Source organism: Astatotilapia calliptera, chromosome 7, assembly GCF_964374335.1.
Source record: "Astatotilapia calliptera chromosome 7, fAstCal68.1, whole genome shotgun sequence".
Lineage (NCBI taxonomy): Eukaryota > Metazoa > Chordata > Actinopteri > Cichliformes > Cichlidae > Astatotilapia > Astatotilapia calliptera.
In genome coordinates, this window is record NC_137428.1 from 17600535 (window position 1) to 17607038 (window position 6504).

Here is a 6504-nt window from a genome sequence, read left to right on the forward strand (position 1 = left end):
TGCATACATGTGTGCTGAGTGGGAGCAGGGGCACAGCTGGGGTCTTGGCTTTCTCTCTGAACACCGTCTTCATCCTTTTTTACGTCTCATTGTAAAACCTCTCCTTACCAAACTCCTAAGCTTCTCTTTTTTTTTTTTTTTTTTGGCCTGTCCCGTTTGGCTCTTTTGCCATCAGAATTGTTGTCTAAAGGCAAAGAAAGATGCCCAACGGATTTACTTTACCAAACTGACCATCCCAGCCTTGCCGTAATGGTCCATTTGATTCACCTTTTATTGTTTATTTTATTTTCACTTACTGAATACGGGACAGACTTGACTGGGGGAAAGAAGGGGAGAAAGAAAGAGGGAAAGAGAAACAGCTGAGAAGAGGGACGGGGGAGAAGGGCAAAAGACAAAAACCAACAGAACGGGCAGAGAAAAAAAATGCATATATCAATCACCTGGATCACCTGCTGAGAAAGAAAAAAGAAAGCAAGCAGAAGAGAACAAGAGTAATAGAATAAACAACATCACAATGATATATGGGAATATGACAGTAAATACTAAATGTTAAACATTATTGTGCAGCACATAAGATCAACAGAACACAGTGTGCTTTGAGGTAGGAGCCAAAAAGCTTCTCATCTCTGTAAAGTACCTCTGTGTCGGGCTCAAGCGCTCTCTTTTTTCTTTTCCAGTGTCTCCTCGTACTGTTGAGGGTGGGAAAACATATGAATATTTTGAAACTGTCTGAAGCGTATTTGGGGGTTCGCTGAGATGTTACTGATGGTACAAAGGTGCATTACATCTTGTGTTTCTGCACCTATGAGATTAAACAAAGAATACCTTTAACATTTTATAAAAACAGGCCACAAAGAATTTTTGCATGGATTCAAAATTTATGAGGGAAGATTAAAGATTCTGAGAACAGTTCTTAGTAAATTGTGTGCCCTCACTGATTACCCATAACGAGTTTGTGATGACTCCTGCAGGAGGAGGAAATCTCCAGCTTGCAAAACAAACAGAATTCTTGGCTTTATTCCACAGGCAATTCGATTACTAAATAAGATGAGTAGAAAACACAATTATCTCTCAATATGAGCAAATATTTATACACATATGTACTATAAATGTATTTATATTCACCAATTCTTTCTATTGATAATAGTACCATTGTTGGTCTTGCTTGCAATGACCTGCACAGTGATTAAAAAAAGAATTTGATTGATACTGCTTAGTCCATTTTCCTAATATCATGACTTGTATTTCTTAGCCTTACCTATGTAAGCTAGTGAAAATGTTTTGAACTCTCCATTTGTCAGACTCTGAATTCGCATGTCAGCAAGACATGTGCACTTCTGCTACTTGACAGCTACATTAGGAAAAAAATAATGGCCCTGCCAAGTGGCATTTCAAGCTCTAGATCAGTTTAATTCTAGCCTGTTAAACATCAACCATCCATTCAGGCTGTCAAGCTCCTCTAAGGGGATGATTCAGAATAAGAAGAGACAAATTAAAATGAACTTTGAATTATAATTAATCCTATTACAGTACTACCTTTTTGCTCATTCCAATAGTACAAATAGAAGTGCCCACAGTGGCTCTCTGCTGCCACCTGTAGCATGGATTTTGAGAGCTATTAAAAGCTAAACATTTCCATTGAGGGTTCCAAGTCAAATTCTAAAAAAAATCGGAATGTTTCTGAATGATTATGAGTTATATGAACACATTTCAATTCCAAAATCCGCTTTGTGTAACATAAAGAATATGCTGCCTTTTTATCATTTAATTTGGGATATTGTGTTTTTTGCTTGTGGATCTTTTATATAAATTTAATCTTTTGATGGTTGATAGTTAGAGTAAGCGGCTAAGGAAAGCATTAGGTCAATCAGATGTCATTACTAATATATGAAAAACAAGTTGTTTTTTTTCTTTTCTGTGTGTGTTTGTGTGTAAGAAATGGGAGAAAAGTGCACCATCAGTCCTAATGATAGATAGTGTCTCATATACTGCAAGAAACATTAGGTTAAACATATTGTAGTCTAGATTTATTTATTTATTTGTCTTTTTTTGCCGGTTTTATCTTATCTATCCTTAGGTCATGCATCTATAAAACAGTAATTACTCTCTGTAAATAAGCACAAACCACAGAGGCTAGTGGAACTTTTACACAGGTCCACACTGCCATCTGGTGGTAGATTAGATAAAACTCGCTTTAACATAAAGTTGTAACAGTAAAGGATGAGCAAAATTTGTGTATGATGTGTGACTTGCAAGTAGCTGGAGACAAAAATACTGTCAGATTTAGATTGCCTTTGGAGTTATTGCATAACTGTTAATCATTGGAAACAAGTCTTTTGGAGTGATTTTTGGTGAAACGATGAATGTCTACAGCCATCTGTAAATCACGATAGAGGCTCTGTCAAGGTTCGGGGCTGTTTTTCAGCCAGTGCTGTTGGAGATATTGTCAAAATTGATGGAATTATAAATAGACAAAAGTACGGTGAGATTTTGATCCACAATGTAATACCATCTGGAAACTTTCTGATTGGCAACAGCTTAGTTATTCAGCATGACAATGACCCAAAACGCACTGCCAACGCAGAAAAATCTTACCTGGATTAAAAAACAGCCAGTGGAATGCTATCAGTCATGGACTGCCCACCCTAGATCCCAACATTATTCAAGCAGTGTTGGATGATCTTGATAGAGAACAGAACAAAAGGCGGCCACCATCCAAAGACGGATTTGAAATGTCCTTCAAGAAACCTGGAAAACTATTCCTGAGTACTACTTAACAAATTTACAAGAAAACTTGCCTGAGAGAGTTCAGCCTGTGAAGAAGAATAAAGGTTCATCCATCCATCCATTCGCTTCCGCTTATCCTTTTCAGGGTCGCCTATCCCAGCTGTCATAGGGCGAAAGGCGGGGTACACCCTGGACAGGTCGCCAGTCTGTCGCAGGGCTAACACATAGGGACAGACAACCATTCACACTCACATTCACACCTAGTGACAATTTGGATTAATCAATTAACCTATCCCCACAAGCTGCATGTCTTTGGACGGTGGGAGGAAGCCGGAGTACCCGGAGAGAACCCACGCAAACACGGGGAGAACATGCAAACTCCACACAGAAAGACCCCGGCCTGATGGTGGAATTGAACTCAGGACCTTCTTGCTGTGCGGCAACAGTGCTAACCACCGTGCCGCCTACCTAAGAATAAAGGTTCTCATACCAAATATTAACTCTCAGGCTCATTAGAATTATACATGTACTGTATTTCCATTGATGTTTGCATGCTTCAACAAGTCACTGCACCGATTTCCTATTTTCCTGGCAAAATATAAAGGAATGAGGCATGGCTCAAGACTTTTGCAATGTACTGTGGTTACAATCAGTGTCTTGCAAGCAGGGCATACCTGAAACAATTATTTCTGCTAGCTATGAGCTCTCCTCAAGAGGGCTTCTTATTCTTTGTATACAGTAGGTCCACAGAATGTTTAAACAACCAAATATTTAAGCAGACTGTCATGACTTTCACAGCATTCACTCATTTAAAATGTGACCTCTGGACAGCAGCATTTGCCTTTTCAAAGGAGATCGGCATATTGACCCACAGGAGATACCAGTGCAATATAAACTGCACCAATTGTTCCATTTTAGAAAACACATCCTATATATTCTGCTTGCCTGTTTTCACCCCTATAATCCAGCCAAGCTGTGGGCTTCAAGTTATCCATTCCAACTTTTATAAGCACCCGCAGGCTTACTCACTAATGAGCACAGAGAAAGTTTGAACAAATGCATGCGGGTTCACATTTGTGAGATGCCACACTAGTTAATTCAAATAGAATATCACAGTTGCTGGATATGTGAGCACTGGTTCAATTTAATAAGAAGCCCAGATAGAGACAGAAGACCAAAAAGTCTTAGTTCAAACATCATCTGCACTTAATCATTTGCATAAACGGATGACTGCTCATTTTATTTTTATAGTGCACCTTGAGAACGTGATGGATTTGCAGTCCAGATTAAATAAACCGCACGGTCGCTCAGTTCATTTGGTCAGTGGACACATCGGATCATCCTTTGGTCTTTAACAAGACATGAAGCATTGCAAAGCGCGCAAAAAGAGCAGGCTAGCTGCCAACAAAGAGAAATACAAATGAGCATAAAGAATTTAAATGTTGGTTTCTGTTCGCCTGCCTCAGTTCACAATCTTTTTTTCAAATAAGTAAATGCTCTAGTCTTCGTAGTCTTCAGGGCAGCCCACTACAGGTGAGCAGGGAAAACCTTTAACTAACAGGTATCACAATGAAAATCCCCCGGATTGTTGCTCATATTAATCCTTTCTTTTTTGTTATTTATTTTCATTTGACAAGTTTGGTGAAATGGCATGGCTGGGTTTAAGGAGTGAGCAAGTTGCTGTCCATGGTGCTGAAGATCTTTTTTTACTTCCTGCGTGCCAACGCATCCACATTAAAAACGCAATTTGGAAAATGAGCAGAGACAGAGAACAAGAAGCAAAGTCAAAGAGGCAGTTTTGGGGGTTTTTTTTGTCTTTCCATCATGGCTTTTTGTTTTGTTATCAGATGAATGAGTCTGAACTATTTGCACGGCCCTCTGACGTCTTTTCTCGGTGAGCCGTTGTCTCAGTCTCAGTTATCAACTAACATCGAGAACTGGCTTCCCACTTCCTCATTTGCATGCAGATGAAACCACCACACGGCCGGGCAAACTGCATTTCAAGGTCAGCGCTGTACACCAACATGCTGCTGCTGCTTGTGCCAATCTAGGTGCCTAGATGACAATAGACCCAATTACTGCTGGAACAACTCAAATGGCTTCTTCTTTTATTCTTTTTCTGCAGGAAAATTATGCAAAGTGAGTGTTTTAATATGCACGCCTTACTCAGAGCTGTGTAGTTACAGTATGACATCTTCTAGCACTAATACTTTCTCATTGTCCCACAAGACTTTGCCTCTCTAATAAAGAGAAAATACTTCTCAAATGTGCTTCTTTTTACATAGACATTTCCAACTCTTAAAGGGCAATAGAGCAGTCACAGTCAGAGATTTTACATTTTCAAACCTGACTGAATTAACATGAAAATGCGTCTTCCGGTGAGATGTACTGACTCATATCTAATGGCAGCAAATGTTCAAGTGCAGTACCTGCACCTTTCAAAGGCCTTTTTTTCATCAGTGCTCATTTATATTGAGGAGTTTAGCTGAATGGGGAGAGAAGAAGAGTAAGAAAAGAACTCAACCAATTTTCCATTAGTATTATGGGAACAATAGTAAAGCTTATCCTGACTATCTGTACTCACTCAGTTGTAGCCTCAGTTTGTTCTGATCACCTAATAAGATCTCTAAAAGATGGTGGCAGCATTTTCCATGTCTCCCTCTACCTGAGGTTAGATTGTTGATACATCCAGCTTCACCTGCCTTGATGAAAAATCCATTAAGTGACCACAGATTAGAGTTGACCTTAAAGGCTTTTCATGGCCTCTCTTCTGCTATATACAGTACCTGAGCCTATACAAAGGCTGAGTCCTGAGGCTAGAGCCTAAAACCTAAAAGTAACAGAGAATTTCCTGCCAGAGCCCTGGAGCTATGGAATAAACTGCCTCAGGAAATGGGGCCAGTGACATCTTTTACATCTCTTTTTAAGATTTTTTTTTTTTGAGAACCCCTACTGATTTTATCCCACTGCTTTTATTTCTTGTACCACCACTGTACCACCCTCTTTTATTTGGTATTTTAGTTGGGTTTGCGATCTATTATTAAAATAAATTGAATACAGATACATTTAAAATGTAAAACACATTAAATACACTATGTTTTGTGTGTAGCTTTCAGTGCAAAACAGAATGAATTCTGTATTCATCATAAAACTCAACTACCAGTGTTTATGTTAATTAAAACATCCACTTTTAAGACATTTGGTGTAACAGCACCTCTGTCATTTTGACCTATTTAGACATATTTTTCCATATCTTCAGGAAAACTGATTTTAAAGTTTTAAAAAGTGAGTGGCAGAGAGTAATAAAAACTTGGTCCCAGCCAAAAGCCAAGACACAAGATGAGGATCGGGTGGAAAGTTCAGAGAAAGCAAACAATGATAGATGGTAAAAAGCTCAATTCTTTCTTGGAAGAGTCTAGTAAAATGCCAAAGGGGAAATATTTTGAAATAATTTCTTACTCTGTGGAATATTAATACATAGGAAAGTGTATTTTCAACATTACGTGTTGCAGGAAGGGATATGCATTACATTACACTGTTTATATATATATATATATATATATATATATATATATATATTACAGTGTCATGGCAAGCAAACCTGAAGAATGCTAACCAAATGAACTCCTAAAAGACAGATACCTGGAAATTTTCACCAGTGTGTATACCTAAAAAGTGGTATAGAATTACAGGATCATTAATAATATGAATGAAAGGCATGACGTAACCAACAGCTTGGAGAAAACATTAGTAAATACAATGTAAAAACTGTAAAGG